This window comes from Vanessa tameamea, chromosome 17 (assembly GCF_037043105.1).
Source record: "Vanessa tameamea isolate UH-Manoa-2023 chromosome 17, ilVanTame1 primary haplotype, whole genome shotgun sequence".
Classification (NCBI taxonomy): Eukaryota; Metazoa; Arthropoda; class Insecta; order Lepidoptera; family Nymphalidae; genus Vanessa; species Vanessa tameamea.
Window position 1 is genome coordinate 6895658 of NC_087325.1, and position 19264 is coordinate 6914921.

Consider the following 19264-nt stretch of genomic DNA (forward strand, 5'->3'; position numbering starts at 1 on the left):
TTATTATAGATTATGACTAATGAATTATTGTTATTATTTACATGTATGTAATGAAACAAACTCATAGATTACGATTTCGAACCATGTAATTATTTATGTTCAAACTGTTCTAGATCTTGTTTATATCATACAAATGTCAGAGGGCAGGGAATGTATGCCGCATGTAATTGGTCTAGGCAGGTATCCTACATGCTATCGGTCAAGGATTAATGGTTACAGTAATCCATATTTATAAACACATGTAATTTACAGAAATGACTTAATCTGTTAAACATGTTTCGTACATTTAATCCACTTTAATAATAATTGCACCTTTATTACAATAATTATGATAAATTTTGAATTTTTTTTTAATAAGTACCGTAATCTCTGGTCTATAAATAAAGCATAATACCTGTTTTTTTGTATAAGAAAAATGTTTAAAAAAAATGTTAAGAACCTTCTTATTAGTTTAAATGTTGATTTCATATCTACTAGTAAACGGACGGAAAAACATCACTAATAATAAATTAATAAGTGTTAACACTGAACCGATGTAAATCTTTTATTTTGTTACCATATTTTTAATATATTTAATACAGAGTACAAATGAAGAAGAAAGAAAAAATTAATAATAAAATAGTGTTAATTTTTCGTTAGTCATATATATGTGTGTGATGTATTTATACTAATTAACCAATACACTCCCGGCAAGGTGCGGTGCGTCTGCACGCGGTTACGCTACCCTAACATTAAATGTGAACACATTCCCAGATCATGTATAATATATGTACACTTTTTTATTATGTATATACACAGAGAAACATTTTTACCTCAGCAAGTGTCAACTATTAGATTTAAGATACGAAACGACGTGTATGCGTTGATCTACCACCGGTTCGAATCTGGATTTAACCGAAATAATACCGACTGCGCGTCAATAATGTGAAATCGTTTTGAGACTATGAACAATCGAGGCGGAAACGTCCGTAGATGGTTATAGTCTATGTATATTCGAAAACCATTGATCCTCCTCCTTTTTTATTAAAGGCACAGTAACAGTTAGTTTTATATATAATACTCAAATAAATTGAGGAATTCAAATTTCAAAATCTCCATTCGATAAAGGGATATAGTCTGAGCCCAGTAGTGTTATATTTGTAAGTATAAGTATATTATCATTATTATTTTATGTTTATTATACATTTTTTATAATATAGTAAATATAAAATTATTGGTTAATTATTGGTTACTTAATGTGATGTGACAAATAAACTTTAGTTTATATATAGAATTTTTATTATAGTTACGAATTAATTTATTGAATAATACTAAAGACGCGAGTAAAAAAATATTCAGGTATATTAAGTAGATACAAAATAGATTTAAATTCTTCATTACTTTAGTAGTGAATAATTTGACTTAAAATTATCAGGAACATCAGTACGTTAGATTATGTCAAGCTATCTGACTAATATATAAGTTACTAGTTGTCGACCGCGGTTTCGCTCGCGTTTTATGGGTTGGTCGTAAAAAGCTTATGTCCTTCCTTCAAGCTTGCTTCATAACAAAATTCAGCTCATTCGGTTTAATGGTTTGACTGTGAAAGCAACAGACAGACAGACATTACTTTCTCCTTTATAATATTAGTATAGATTTTATAATCAAGAAAATCATTGACCTAATTTGGATAAACAAAAACTAATGACTATTTAATATAATTGCATTTACGTCTTGTCCGAATATACCATATTTCAAACTCTTAACGAAGTTAGACCAAGCAGGTAGTAACAATATATATTTTTCTTGTTGTTAAAATAAATTCGGTAAATCAGTGCTAGGCAAAGATCTGTTAAGAAGAATGTTGAGAGATTACTCCACCTCATAGCTCCAACACGGGTTGATGGATCAAGTTTAATATATTATCACCTTCATGATTTTGCATACATATAGTCTTATCAAGTTTATTATTAATGTTTGAAACTTCAATACATTCCAATCAAATCCAAAGGCGGTAAAGTTTTAGTTTGGAGATCTAAAATACCTATAATATTAAAAAATATATATGTTTCACATTTGTTCTATATACACAAAGTAATCTTGACCGGTGAAATTGCTTTATGATCAGCATTAAATGTTTGAAAAACTCTTTACACGTTTATCTCAAAGCCGTTAATACCCTTACAGTTGGTTCACATTATATCGAACCGATTTTGTCGATTTTGGTCGTGCATACTCTAACCGATGGTCGTCACAAACTATACCTGAATACATTTATTATTTCAGCAAAGTAGATGAAAAATGCCACCGAATAACAAACTGTCACCAAAATACCATGCACTGCATAAACCACTCCTTACATCGGTAATCCTATGCAAAGTATCTTGGTATAATAGCCAGTACGAATCGTGAGCACATATGTGCCGTATTAGTCATCACGCATGTATGACAACACAAATGACAAATGAGAGTCCAATAGACGATAAGCATCGACTGACGGACCAATCACACGCAGTCTCGGCGGCCCCGGCTTCTTCATTCCACCAAAGAGACCTAAAAATGTACTGTTGCGCAGGTCAATGTGCTTACGATTCATGTTGCTTGCTATATCTCTTGTGCATCTTATTCCTTCAAATCTAAATACAGTAATACATAGTTCTTTGTTTGGCAGTTGAAAAATGAGGTACTGCTCTCCATGCATCTCCCATGACACTGTGTTCAGCATATTTTCCTAAACAGTCGACATGCCGCTAATCACGGACTCTTAAAAAATTAAATCGTTTATATTAAAAACCGTCTTATTCACCCTGCAAACCGAAATTCATTTATACAAAGCGTCCGATCAATTTGTCGATCCGACGATATGTGAACCAGCTTTAAGAGCGGTTGTTAAAATATCTGGAGCACATATTCAAATTTATTGTAATGTCACGTTATCAGAGAGAAAATAATTTATGTAAAGGTTAAAAGAGTGAAGCGGACAGCGTAAAGAGGATAATCGAATTTATATTGAAAAGTTGAGTTGCATAAACTCGGTTATCTTGGCAGGCATCTCGTTATATACTTCAGTTCTTAATGACGGCCTTATCGTGTTAATAATCTTTAAAAAATACTTAGAATTATGTTGCTTAAATTATGAAAATGACTTTATTCGTTAAGAGATTTTAACGGTCGATTCCATTGGGATACAATAATATACGTTGTTCAAACTATAATACGAAATAGTTTGAAAATATTATATTAAATATAATATTTTTAATACCACTTATTATGTATTTCCTGTTACCATGTTATTAATCAAATTAATTTAAAAAAAATATGCCCTCGTCAGTATATATGTCTATTACAGAGAAGCTAATACTCCAATGAGATAATCTTTATACATAGTTATTTTATTAGTACATAAACTTGTCAAAATTTTTGGAACGAAGTTCTTTTACGCGGCTTACAATATAGTGAATTGACAGAAAACTTCACGTAAGAAAAACGCGTTATGGCTACTTTTTATTGTTATTTATTTATTAATTGCCATCAGCAGTCACTAAACTTCACATGTTATTCATAAAAATATATTTATACTTAATATAAAGTGTGGCGACTCTTTAAGACGGCCACAAAATGCATTTTAAGGTACAATGTATAAGTATATTTTTTTACCAATATAATTTTATAGTACTAAAATACAAGATACACACTTTTTAATAGCAATTTTATTTCTTTTCATTTAATTATTTTTCAAACTTTGGTTATTTATTTAATTATGTCCATTATTTATATGTAACATAAAATAGCAAAAGCAACTTCGTTCCAATCAGATGTCCCACGATACATCTTTGTTTTTTTTTAGGAAAAATTTTCATTTTGGTTACATAGGTACAATTTTTTTTCGAGCTTTTATTTTACAAGAAATTAAATGAAGACGAAGAGAAATTGAAATGAATATCATCGTTGTTTTTAATTAGTAAAACCGAAAAAGGAAAGTTTCGTAGATTTGAGCATCAACAATCAAATAATTGTTGTATCAATAAAAACAATATAACGTCAGCATTTAGCGCGGAGTCAGTAATTGAAACCGCGTGATGTCTAACCGTACGGAGCGGTACGTATCCTATACCATTTCATTTACAACACTTCGACCAATGTGACAAAATTATGACATGTTGAAAAATAAATGACCTCAATGAATGAATTTGTGTGTTAATTCCTTAACATATTAAGAAAAACAAAATGGAAAAGGCCAGTCTTAAGGTTTTGTTCATATTTATACTTACATAAAAAAAGTTTGTACTGTCCGTGTAGGTTGTTTCAATCTGAAGTGAGCCACTGTAATGACATTGACGGTTTTGGATATGTTTTATCGCCAAGCAGCGTTCATATTTTTGGGTTCCGGTTTGAAGTGAGTGTGAGGCAGTGTAATTACAGGCGCAAGGGACATAAAGCTTTAGGTCCTGGGTAGTGGTGCCCGTTTTACCATCAGGTGGTCCATTAGAACGTCAGCCTATATATGTTATAAAAAAATAGTTTTAGCGGCTATGGCAGAAGGTGACTAACCAATAGGAGGAGCATTTGCCACTCCTTAGTTTTTCTTAAATAACAAAAAAAAAAATAACAGATACGTTCTCAATATTCCCATACGTTCGTATGGCTACTTTGTTAAAACATAATCAATGATTATAACTCTTTCACTGAGGTTATAAGTTTACTTATTAAAGGCTTTAAATACGTCATGTATTTAGGTAGCAATGGCGATGAGTTTTCATGAACTTCATTTATATTTTATATATCCATCTGAGTAACTGTTAACTGTTTGAGTCGGATGAAATTCTGCCACATATGAACCCACCAGCCCGCATCAAAATCAAAATATAATTATTAACTTTTTCTGCCACATATCAACCCACCAGCCCGCATCAAAATCAAAATATAATTATTAAGTATTTCTGCCACATATGAACCCAGCATGCATCAAAATCAAAACATATTATTAAGTAGGCTTTTACACGCACTTTTGAACCGTCATTTTTCAGAATTGTATTAAATGAAAAGCTATTCTTTCGGAACGTAGATTCTACCGAGAAAAACCGAAAGTCAACAAGTACTAACGCTAAGCCTTATTGCCATCTATATAATCTTGTGTTATTTATTACGGAGATGAAAAGTTGACGTTAAAAGCATCAAAACAGCGTAGTGGAAAAATCTCCCAACCTTCTCCAGACGTAGGAAGGCCTTAGACATAATTTACTTTATTCTTATATACAGATACAATAATGATATTAATTGAAATGAGGAGTCGGTTCATACATTAATGTTACTCAGAACATTTAAGCCAATCAGCGGCTAAAGTAAACCGAAAATCCAAGAAACATAAATTGTGTTAATTTGTTTATTCACTTTAATAAAATGTATATAATTAACTCATGGCGATTGTAAGTAATAATCTGTATAATATTATGTTAATGTGAGAGACGCTAATAAACTTATACTCACTAACATTATACACAAATAACGCCCAGACCACGATTTTATAATTAAACACAATGTGTTAATAACTGACTTGTAATGACAACAACAATTCAGTATGAATAGCAATGTATTATAATTATCTTCAAACCAACAATATACTAAACTTTATAAGAAATCTGTAATAATGTTGCCAATGCAAACAAAAAAAAAACTGAATCAGAATAATATAGATTCATTTGACAGATGTAAATGGTTTCCGTTGTATGGTTTTGTTTTGGTCTTTTGTGGTGTAAGCAATACTTTGTATTGTTGTTTTTGAAGTTTTATTAAGGCATTGTGAGACAATAACGTCTTAGTTTTGGCTGCACATCCACTGTGTTAGAAGTGGCTTACATTTCTTACTGTGAAATTTGATGGTGATCTACCATCAAGGTTCGTTCGTTCATTCGTTCGTCAATATTTGTAGAATAAATATCAATAACACTTGTTATATTTTTAACCAATTGAAAAGAGTATTTTTCATCACTGTCTTATTAATTCAGGATTATATGAAAATGAGTAGATTCCTCTACTTGCTTTCAGAATAAGTAAGAATGACATTTCTAATTTCAGTACAACGGTTAAGTTAAGTTGATCGATCTTCTCACGAAACAATAATTATTTACATAATTAAAACTATTTGAACCGAATTCAAAACCACGAAAACAATTTCATACGATATTTAAATATGTAGAATGTAGAATTTATTTTGAGATAATTAAAAGTTTTTGTCAGTTCTAAACTTTCTTAGGTTTACTTTTTTAATCGAAACAAGTCATACAATATCGTTCTTTGACCTTAACAAGTAACTAATTATAGTTGGTGCACTGATTTGATATCATTAGGAAATTTTTTCATATCAGTATAGAAATTATTATCACGATACTTACAACATGTAGCAAATAAACGAATCATTTGTTTGACATATTCTTAGAGCATATTCGACTTTTAAAGAATTATAGAATGAAATGATGATAAATAAAGTACAAACTCTTTAATTGGTACGCGTGACATATGACGATTATAAGTAAATGATAAAATGCTATAAGATAATTGGATTTAATATCATACGAAACGAGAGCACAGATTATAACCAAATATGAAATTAATCGAATTCGAAATATTCGTTAACAGGCTTTAATTTGTTCATTAACGAATAAACGTTACTTTAATTTTATTATAATTATTCATACCTTAAGAATTTCTTTAACAATTGAACATAAAAACTCCGAACTGTGATATAGAATTATTTATACACTCAACACAACACTTATGATACACTTTTCTTTCAGCTTTTATCTTTATCGTAGGATGATTTCAATACGCGTTTTTATCGAACAACACAAGCGGCTTTGTCAGCGGATATATCCCAACACTGGTCAAAGGATCAGCAGAGACGAGTGCTCGTAACGCAGTCGGGTTGACAATAAATTTATATTGAATAGGCGACAAGCGCACCAAGTCATATTTACTAGTTTAAACCACTTGAGACACAGCACGAGTCATGAGCGATAGCGATTATAATTTATAATTTCAAATATTTTAAATATACGTTTACACAATAATATTTTATTGGGATGTGTCTATATCTTCTTAGATCTTTAATAAGAATTTGTTTAAAGTAATAGTAAATTTGTGTTGTTGTCTTTGTTATGCAAAGGACTATATTAACTCCCGTCACAGTGCTGTCTTGTGTAGTACTTATTGTTCTTTTTTTAATACGTGTAAGGTGAATCATAGTCAGGTGACTGATATGCATGGAATATACTTAGCAGATAAGAATATTTGAGAGAGATGAGAAAATATTGGGATCATCGTCTGATATCATTTAAAAGAATATGTACCACAGAATCGTTTTTTCAACTCACGTGTATGAAGAAATTTAAAAAGTCACGAAAACGACAAAATGCAACACAGTTTTTATTTTAATGATTCTACTTATCATATCACTTCAATGTAACAATCCGTTTAATAGAATATTCAGAATGTTAGCGGATTGGGATGCTGTCTGGAAATAAAAATATACAGTCTATTAACACATAAAATAAAAGGAAGATACTGATAAGGCTAGGACTAAACTCCAGTGAAGATTATAAGATAGTTAAAAAAATATATTTGAATTTGTGTGGAATATAAACCATCTTTATAATACTTAAGTTACAAGCTAGTATTACTAGTTCCTTCCCATCCAACCGTAACTAGATATAAACAGAAGTTATTATTGAGGAAATTGAAACGATCAATTGCAATGATTTATTTTTACTTAACTTGGACCAGGTTGTGTCACATGGGCCACTACGGAATCTCTCGAGTAACCCGTACGTATCAATGTGTTTGCGCAAGCGAGGCCGCACTAATACATTTTGTGACTGCCGGTATCGCACATAAAAAGGTCGGCCCTAAAGACCGTCAGTGAAGCGTGACTCCTTCCGACTTTTGCATTGTAATAATCAAAAAATTCAATTCAATTCCTGCATAAAAAGCATTAATATTTCTATTGTGCTATAATACCACCTCTGGTGCTATTAAATGGTTAAAATTTTAATAAAATAGATAACTAATACCTCATTATAATGGAAGGTTATGAACAGTTATTTCAAAACATAATGCACGTTTTTATATCAGCCATCTAGCGTCGAGTAGCCGAACTACGATGCGTTCTTTAGGATCGGTTGTTTTCAAATTTGTACAGATGGCATTGTTCCGGTGAACTATATGTAGGTTATAAATGGATACTTTTTAAATATTTTCTATATCATTAAGTACATAATTACTGAATATTAGCCTAAAAACTTTACATGAAAATATTGTACAAACTAACATTTCAAATCGAGTAACTAAAATATCTAAATATAATTTACTTTAATAGAAGTACATATAATATTTTCTAAGCAATTATTTTAATGTCACGATAAATAATCTTTTGAAGTTCAAGTCGTTATTTTTAGATATCAATTAATAAACGTTAATTATGATTTTAACTAGACGCAATAGTCATAAGATTAATCGCGGTTTATACTTCTGCAAGTGTATTCAAACACATAAGATGCACATAAGTGTATACCTTTTCTGTTTTCCTAATGAAGTGATATTTGTGCATTTAATATACGATTGGAATAGTGAAGGAAACTAAGGAAATACGAAAATACCGATTAATTTTTAATTAGTAAGTCTATTATAAATCATTATTAACAGGGATAGTAGATATCTAGTTCATATTATTCTAAAGAAGAAATTAAATACATAGGAATATTTATATATGAATACTAATCATTGCAGATTGCCTAAATCAATATTTACCGATCCGTTACATTTAGATATCTTAACCTATACGTATATAAGACTTATTTGCCATTTCTGTAGCTATGAAAAAACCATCAATGCACATGTAACAAGTACCTTTCTGTTCAGGGAATTCTCGTCTCTCATTACAATAGAATCTGGTCCGCGTAACAATGTATAATTAATGTACAGATTTATATTCAATTTATACATAAATAGTTTATCTTTCCGTGTATATTTTTAGCTCAGAGAGATAAGAGGAACGATCTCGTATCACTTGTAATTCGTTATATCACAAAATATTGATTTCAAAATAATTAAAGCTATTATTTTTGAAGCATCATAATAATTTCCATAACTAAGCAGCTAAAAGCTTTTAATAAATTACATATGCAGCCTCATGTGTCCTGATGCACCACACTGAGTTACCCTGCGGTGGTTACAAAATACTCCACTGCTAATGAATTTTTTGAATAAGACATATCATACGAATGTAATCCTTATTGGCTTTGGGTTAAGGATAATAATAGGTTGTATAGAATATACACAAATATGAAAAATCGTTTAGAACGTATTAAGTGGCTCAGAAGGTTCAACATCTAATTGTTGTTAATACTGTCGTATTACCGGTTTTCATTTTTTAATGAATAATATAATTTTTACAGTAAAAAATATATCTGATTAACGACTACCTGTTCAAATAAAACGACCAACTTGTATATTTTAAGGACTTACTTTATGTGTATTTTCAATGAGTAAAGTATAACGATGAAGATAAATATTAATTAGTTGAAAAAAGTATAAGCAGATCAAGATAATACTATAATCGAAAACCTGTCGTTTGGCGTTTATAAAAAAAAAAAAAAAACATTTAATTACGACACTCGTTCCGCGTTGCGGTCGTAGGTTTTAAAAAAGTAGCCTATGAACTTTCTGGGGGTTCAAAGCTTGCTTTTAAACAAATTTTATCATATTTGGTTGATTAGTCTAGCCGTGAAAGCGTAACAGACATACATAGTTACTTTCGCGTTTCCATTAGTATCTGACGCAGGAGACAGTCCGGCCCAGTAGTTAGAAAACGTGAATCTTAACCGAAGATGGTGGGTACAAACACAGGTCACACTGAATATTCATGAGCTTGATTCGATTGATGAACGTCACATCTGTCGCATGAGTGTCACGTGTGTATCATGGTGGAATATGAATCAAACCTTTTTGGCAGAAGCAGATAACAAACAAATAAAATAACGCGTAATAAATTTTCGCATCTAAAATAATATTAAAAATACAAATTATATAAAGTTCGAAGAAGACGATAGGAAGTCCGTCCAAAGAAGACAAAAATAGGTTACGATGTACACAATCCATCGTATGTATATAACAAACCACAGCTATACATATAATATATAATATGAGAATCGCATGTAGACCACACACGACTACTGTTACAAATTTTAAATTAAATTGCAATTCTGTTTCAGATCGAACAGCGAGATTCTGTAAAAATCACTTCGCATCTTACTCGTAAAATTTTGCCAACAGATTTATGGTGATACGCCATTTTCATACGTGGATTTCATACATTATATAATTAAATATAAATAAATATTGGACAACATCACATACTTTACTCTGATCCCAATGTAAGTAGCTAAAGCACTTGTGTTATGGATATCAGAAGTAACGACGGTACCACAAACACCCAGACCCGAGACAATATAGAAAACTAATGAACTTTTTCTGCATCGAATCGGCCGGGAATCGAACCCTGGACCTCGGAGTGGCGTACCCATGAAAACCGGTGTACACACTACTCGACCATGGAGGTCGTCAATGTCGCAGACTGATCACATTCTGACATTTCACGCTCGTGTTCTGCGGTTAGTTTCGAGTTCCTTATTACAGAATATATGTACAGTTGACTTTTTAATTCTAAACATGAGAAAAAGGTAACAATCATTCAGCCATAATGTAGTAGAAGTGACGTTGATTCGAACAAGATTTTTTGTTATAATATACCGAAAATAAGGTAAAGGTGATTTATTTAATTTTCTAAATCAAAATATATTTTATTTAACTCTATACTTTTTCAACTATGAGAGAGAGAGAGAGAGGAGACGTTACTAAAATAGTGATGAGCTGGAACGTAGAGGGAGACATAAGAAAACATGGATGGAATGCGTGAGAAGTGATATAAGAGATATGTTTCTGAACGATCAGAAGACAGAGGACAATGAAAAGACCCCAAATAGATTGGAACACGTGCAGGAAAAAGAAGGAGACATTTCCCTACTGTAAAATTTACTCAAGTCTTAAAGGCAGTTTCATTCTTCCATCAAGTAAATAACATTGATAGGTTCGTCAATAAATGAATACGTAATTTATTTAAGCCAATTTATTAACGCAAACGTTATTTATCAGATTAATTAAAACTACCATTAGTACACGTCTCGCAAAAATCCATTTATATTAAGTTACATTAACGATTCCAAATTGAAGATATGTTATTCCAATAAATCAAGTTCATTTATTTAAAAAAAAAATGCCGAATCAGACCGCTTTGGTATCGAGTCTCACTATAGATGAAATGCTTGGACATAGAGAGCACAGAATATCCAAACACGATTGGTCGAACCGGTTTTATGAGAGTAATACCTACTTGGCTCTTTTATTGATACCGTATTATTTAATGCGTATAGTGATTTATTATATTGGATTGTAAGACAACCCTTTAAATAGATTATAAAAATTATCGATTAATATTTATTAATTATGTTTATTGATATATTTTCTTTTAAATGTTATTATTTAATTTACGTTCTAATATAATATGTGTGACATTTAATTTATTTATAATTTTATTATTAATTATGACGACAAAGGGACTCTTTAAATACCTAGTTCTGTTTTTTGTCTATATGCGATAACCTGTTTTAGTAGAATATTTATTGAATAACCGTTTAATTTATTATTGTAAAATTAATGTATTCAACTGCAGCATTTATAAAATCGTATTTACCTATTTAGTACAACTAACCTCCTAAGTAAATTATAATAAACGTTGTATTATAAATAGTTGAGGAATTTTAAATTATTTTTTTTTTATGACTGTTTTAAGAATAAACTAATTGTACATGTTAATTTATTTAAACTTCCATGTTTAATTTACATTTCCTTCTGTGTGGCGTCAGTGCTGTACATAACATATCAAGGTATCCTATTGGACACGACGATGTCATTCCACTAAAGACGAATCAACTTACCCACGAACTTGTTCCGGTAGTGATATTTAATTTGGCATTTGTTCGTGTTATCACATCAGAATCTTCATTGAACAAGCATTTAATATATTTTAATTTAGTTGATTAAAATTAAAAAGAGGACACATTCTGCTAAACAATCAAGATATTTTAGAATGTCTACGTCACGCCAGTAACCGTCGGCCGTTAAAGCTTGAATTTTATAAGTAATACCGAGTTTTACGGGCAAAAAATCTGTAAATGTTTCTTTATAAACGAAATTTATGCGCACTTCTCGATGAATTCAAACATAAAAATGCTAAAAATATAGCTTTAACTCTCTTGTTGTTCGCTGTTGAATATATTCCATATGTCAAGAAGGTTAATTACGAAATAAAAAATCGTCAAAGTTTTGTGTTTATTTGTTTTCTTGTTACATTGTTTCAAGACTTTTTGAAAATGGTCCACGGTTGGACAATAGCCTTTCCTCTTAAATATAAGTTCATTAAAGCACATCTGTCTGAATTTCATACGATACATACGGTTTTTGATATGAGTTATAAAAACTAATTGCCAAAACCATGACTGAGATTTTAGCACTAAGAATATCGTAGCTTTCTACCGGTGATTTTTTTTCTTAAATTGCATCATTGATTCTGGAGATTTCCGCTTATATACAAACAAAAATCAGTTACTTTATAATAGTAAACTATTTAATATGCTCATATCATGTTTGCTTTAAATTTATACACTTCCCATCTACCAATTTGATTTACCCTCCTCTCCGTACAGATTGGCTCGAAGATACCTGATCATTGGGATAACACCGCTTTTGTACATGTTTTTTCTAAGTTCAATATACTCCTTGAATGATTTTTTTAGTGTGCACTAACATGATCAAATTAAGTACATGAAAACTCAGTGGACCATCTCAGCTCAACTTAGTTAATACGTACAATTTATTATTCATTTAAATTATTGTCTGTTTTTAACTTTATTTTAATAAATGTAAATGTCTTCGTTAAATTTATATTATTTATTGTCAAGTTCTAACAGGAAAATGTTGGGAGGAAGCTATTATTTTAATAGTATTACCTAATATGCGTCTCTCCGGTATCTATAAAATCATGTTTTAAATTGTCGTTTTTTGTGTTTGTAAAAATTTCATTTTTATTTCGGTATATACATATTATTACGACAAATTACGATATTGTAAAATAAAAAATTACACCATGTATAAAATACTTCATTCTTCATTTATAAAACACAATCGACATATAACATACAAAATAAACAATAAAGCTTTTACAAAAAACCAATACTAATATTATAAATGCAAATGTTATTTTGTCCGTTTGTTACCTTATCGAGCAGACCAATTAACTTACAGGTTAAACGGGAAAAAAGGGACACCCCTAGTAAAACAAATTGTCAAAAAAAAAAAATATATATAAAGAAAATAATTTAAACATTGCTGCATCATTACATAGTATAAAACAAAGTCGCTTACCGCTGTCTGTCCCTTTGTATGCTCAGATCTTTAAAAATCCACAACGGATTTTGATGTGGTTTTCTTTAATAGATAGATTGATTCAAGAGGAAGGTTTATATGTATAATACATGCATAATATAGTAGAGAAACGCTGATTATTTTAGAGGTTTCTAAAGTGATGTCGTAAATAAACACATTTTTTGCGCTTACATTGCAAACGCTGGCTGAACCCTACGAGATAGATCAAAATAATGTACTACAGTATTGTACACCTTAAAAAGGTCTTTGAATGAAAAGTCTGCGATTTTATATGTCTATCTCTTAGGGATAACCCACAATAACAATTTTTTACCCTATACTTTTTACGAGAAATAATGGCTTATTTTCGAAGTGTTTTTAAGGAATATAGCATTAATCCTTATCCAATTAAGTACCTTAAATACATTGTGCATTTAATATAGACCAATATGGCTCTATACACCATGTAATTTAAATGAATATTTTCGATGATGTTACAGATATAAAACGCAGGGACATAGCGGTTTGTATTGTCTAATGACTGAAAAACTGTGAACGTTGAACATTCTGTAGTGTATTTAATATCAGCATTGCACCCGTGCGAAGACGGGGCGGGTCGCTAGTGTCTAATATAAGTGATCAAACATTTATACTCATAAAATTCCGATACATCGTGCCTCGATGAATTCGTGTACAGTACAGCGATGGGTTGCATAAAGTACATACGTCGTGTGACGTTAATGTTATTGTTGGTGATCTATTTCTGGACACAATATCTCTCGACCCGTGAACATATGGCCTGAACTTGTGACACAAATGCCGGTTGCCACGCTAATGACATTTTCGTGGCCGGCTCGTGTATTGTAAGCCATATGTAGTTATATCGCATAGAATTCAACATTTATTTATTCGGAATACCATTTGTGCAATTAGAAATGCTACAATGTGCGTTGCAAATAGGTTATATAAATATATGCATAGTACCGTGAGTTTATATCAGTTTCCGATCAGTTACGTCCTTGTGTGTGTGGGGGGGGGGGGTTCTGTCTGTTGTTAAGTACTTTTTCTGTACCTCTGACAATATATTGTAATATTTACAGAGATATATCTGTAAAATTTAATTAGTACCGTTGAGTATGAAGATTTGAAAGCTAAACAATCAAGTAAACACAACACGTTTTTACGTAGTTACAAGGAAATAAACGTTGTCACAATATCGTGTGAAGTATATTACTTTTAAGACGTCGAAGCCAACATGCACCAAAACTGTGGACAAAACAAAAAACAAGGCAAAATGTACCTAATTAATGCATAACAATTGCAATATGGGAAAAGCTATATTAACGAATCCAAGATCATTCAAAAGATTTGCTTGTAAGATTAATTTTCAATCGTAAAATAACATTATAATAACATAACATAATAAAATAAATTATAAATTTTTTTTTTTCAAGGTCCCTGATATCTCGAAACCCAAGCTAAAGTAAAATTATTTTTTACAAAACTAGAATACGAGACGACATTCGAATGAAGTCAAAAGGTGAATTTATAATTTCAAAACGACTACATTAACCTATATTTGAGTCTAAATTTAAATTTGAGAGATAGCATAAAATTAAAATCGTTGGCACAATAACGCGGGGAATCAGCCACGACTTATTTTGAACACATATTAAATTCTATTTAAATAGAAGAAACTGGAATTATTGCAAAGGTCGTAAATTCTAATCAATGACACACTTATAAGCGGGTGTATAGTTAAAAACGGACTTCTCTGTCTGCCATCAATAAATTGATATTAGAAAGAAGAAGACAGCATGGTATAAGCAAATGTACGTAAAGCCGATTATGTATGAAAGGAATTAATATTTTTTATAAGGCTGTCATATCGAAGAGTCGAAAATTAGAGAGACACGAAAACTCACACATTACTTACTATATTTTTTTACGTTAGATTACTATAACTACTAATATTAGTAGGAATAAATACGCTTCTAATTTGAGAGTCAAAGTCATAATCTTTTTTTTATATGGAGATATTGAACTTGTTTATTAATTCCTCAGACTCGAGAGTGACCTTAAAGAAACTTAGCGGATTATGTATTTTTTCATTTTCTGTTCAATTAATACATTTAATTATAGCATCTTCGGTATAAAACAATTTGCAACTAATAAAGAACGGGTAGTCGTAACACAGGTTTCCTGACACGACTACGTACGGCTTTCCTTTAACGCTGTAGTAGCTTAGTTGAGTTTCTAGAAATTAAAATAAGAAATTGTTATCATAATAACCTTTTGGTTAACAATTATTGGTAACATTTCGAGATCACATCCACGGTTTTTTTTTTGTTTTTTTAATTATATTTTTTATATTTTTTTAATCATATATAATATATATATAATATCAATATTATATCAATTCAAACAAACATTTAATTCGAATATTGAAGATGGGTTGGTACAATTAAATATACATGTTTTGAATTTATAATATTATATTGTGAAGTGAACTCATTGACTACTATCTTTGCATTGAGTGAGTTCGATTACCGAAATGACACAAAAAAACATTAGCTATAATATTTCGCTATCAATAATATTTTATAATTTTCGATCTTCGATTTACGATTAACTCAAGTAGATTTTTACTTGAAAAATGTACAAAATACGTAGAACAAACTGTTTCGTTTATTACATGGATAATCTCATGTTATAATAAATGGTCAATAAAAATAATTCACAACTCGATTTATTTAGTAATTTTATTTAATATTATAATAGAGAAGAAAGCTATCAAAGGTTCTGGAGATAAATCGTAATCCTTGTCAACGTACATTGTAAATACTCCGCATAGCCTCGATCATATAATCCTCTGTACCTAGTTACTGAACTTAACTGCGTAATATTAGTACAGAGACGACGGAAGGATAAAATCAACGAATGACTTAAGGAATTCAGCAGCTGCTTTAAGATCGCAAGTTATAAATATTATGAAAATATTATGTCTATACAAATTCACAGTTTTTACTATTTAAACTTCATTGTCGTCCACAATTTCGCTCGTGTTAGGAGTGGTGGTTAGTGTTAGGTATGAAAAGTAGCTTATGTTAGGTATAAAAAGTAGTTTCTTGGGGCTCAAGATTTATGTCGCTTTGAATTGAATTTGTTTGTATGGACACGATAGTGTTAACTAAAAAAAATATAAATACTCATAACAATATCTATAAAAATATTCAACCCAAATCAATAGTGGTTGATCAGTATTCTTAAACCAGGTTACGCCCTATGGTTTGGTATTCCATCTAAAAGATTACTCGACTTTGAGGTACTTATATAATACCTATATAATCTTCACATGAATTTGATTTTCGAACGCAAATAGATTTAATCAAATTAAACTGGAATTGAACTGAGATTATCGAGTTAAACATACCGACTGTATATCTATACAATATAAATATACATTTCAATAGTCGTGTGGAGTATTATACGAACAAGGCAAATTGTTCTCGAGTCGAAATGTCATTGTATGCGTTCAACTGCATATATTTAAATGGTTACATATGACTAACCGAATCTAAAAATAGACACTAGGGATGTTCAATGTGATAACTGGTTCAACACTCAACTGGTTATATTTATATACCATCGTCTAAATATAGACGAGGATGGAAATAACACCCAGAGATTGTTCACACGTCTATACTTATCTGTTTCGAGTTTATTTTAAAATTTTATGATTATACATTTTTATAAAATTAAAAAGAAAATATTATAAATAGTAGTAATTCAATGATAATATTGTAGTTTTTTGGACACGTAATGGTTCAAAATAATAACATTCTGTAATTTTTCACCAGCTGAGTTAAGGCCTTCTCATTCTGTGGTAATGGCTTGGAGAGTAACCAATCACGCTACTCAAATGTATTCATTCTATTTTTAATAACAGACTTCTACACCGTTTGATCGATGTATGTGAATGTTTATGTCGAAAATTAAAACAACTGTACTAAAACATATATTTTACATCCTCTGCAGACGTTATGTATAATTATCTAATTTAATTTTTTATATACTTATAAAAATGTAACAGGAGAGCCTATTGATCATTTAAAAAAAATCAGGGCATTATGTACAATGTCCAATGGTATATAGTATATACACAGATAAAACAATGTCTGCCGGGTTTAGCTAGTATAATATACAAACAAATGTTATCACGTGACACTTGCGTGCATGCCATGGGTACATAGTATGCGAGGGACTTAAGCACTGCGTAGATAATCTATTTATGAACTACTTTTCGTTTTTAATGCATAGGTTTTAAATTGGGGTTCAAGTTTACTATAAAAACAAATGTCATTAAAATCGGTGCAGTTATGTAAACGTGAATGCATAACGGACAGACAGACGGACATAGTTACTTTCGTATTTATAATATTAGTATAGATTTCAGTAATTCGTTATATCGTATTATTATCTAACCACAAAACATATCACCTCAAACTATGAGATTATATAAACGATAACGGAGAACATTTAACTGTTTAAGAGTATACTGAACTACAAACACCGCCCAGTCTTCAATTGTTTATACGAACCGTGGTATGTTTTATTTTGACTATCAATAAATAATTGTTATGCTCTTACGTTGAATAAATTGTGTCTTTTATATATAAAAGTAACAGCCTCTTAACTTCCCATTGTGGGATAAGGCCTGCTCTCGTTTGGAGCTTACTCCACCATGCAATGGTTATGCATATGTATGCATAACCGTTAAATAAGTATACTTATTTACACTTTATATAAAAAACAGTTATTTTCAGAGATAAGTTGTAACTGGTTTCTTAGTTAAATTGATTAAACTTTATATTCACATTTGTCATATACTCGTATTAATAACAATCAAGAACTCGTTGAACTTTCTAGGGACATTATTTTATGACATGAACGAAGTTATTTAGTAGCTGTTTAGATAAACAATTATTCGTCTCTTTTTGTCATCAGTAATATGACGTTCGGAAGAAGAAGAAAAAACATTGTTTAACTTTATATCACATTAAGTGTAGAAGATAAAAGATCAGACGGTGTGTTCGTGGTCGAAAAGTAGAAAGACGAAAACAACATTATCTGTTAAAAGATAAAGACGGAAAGCAGAAAGCAATACGCTATCTATAAACGAAAAATGAGATAAAATATAAAAAAAAAAAAACATTTCCTTAATATCTTTTTTTGGTAGTATTATCATATAATTTGAAACATTTGTTATTATTGACGTGATGCATAAGTATTGTTAAAATGTTGTAGACCAATGGCAAAGGACAATCCTATATTGCGTGTTCAAATTCCACCAATCACCGGGCTATCCCCATTTATATTTACAACTAGTTGTTCCCTGCGGCTTCGCTCATTTTTTGAGGTTGATCGTCATAAAGAAAGTAGCCTATGTCCTTCCTTGGAGTTCAAGCTTGCTTCATATCAAATTTCATAAAATTAAGTTAATTGATTTGCCCGTAAAAGTGTAACAGACAGAGTTACTTTCGCATTTGTAATATTAGTATAACATATCAACCTAAGGTAATTCATGTTTTGGATGAATAAGATAATTGCGCTCTGTAATAGGGCTTCGCATGACCGTCTGAGTATCCACTCATCAATTATTCTAGCACCAAGGATCAATATGTATTGTTGAGTTCCGGTTCGAAGGGTCCAGTATAATTACAGGCACGAGGGATCTCAGAACAGCTCAGTT

General features: G+C 30.6%; 1 protein-coding gene across 1 annotated transcript in view; it reads right to left on the reverse strand.

Moving 5' to 3' along the window:
- LOC113400360 (cGMP-dependent protein kinase, isozyme 2 forms cD4/T1/T3A/T3B) overlaps window positions 1–19264 on the reverse strand; it is a 147863-nt gene that overhangs the window by 112168 nt on the left and 16431 nt on the right. The gene's annotated exons all lie outside the window — the stretch shown is intronic.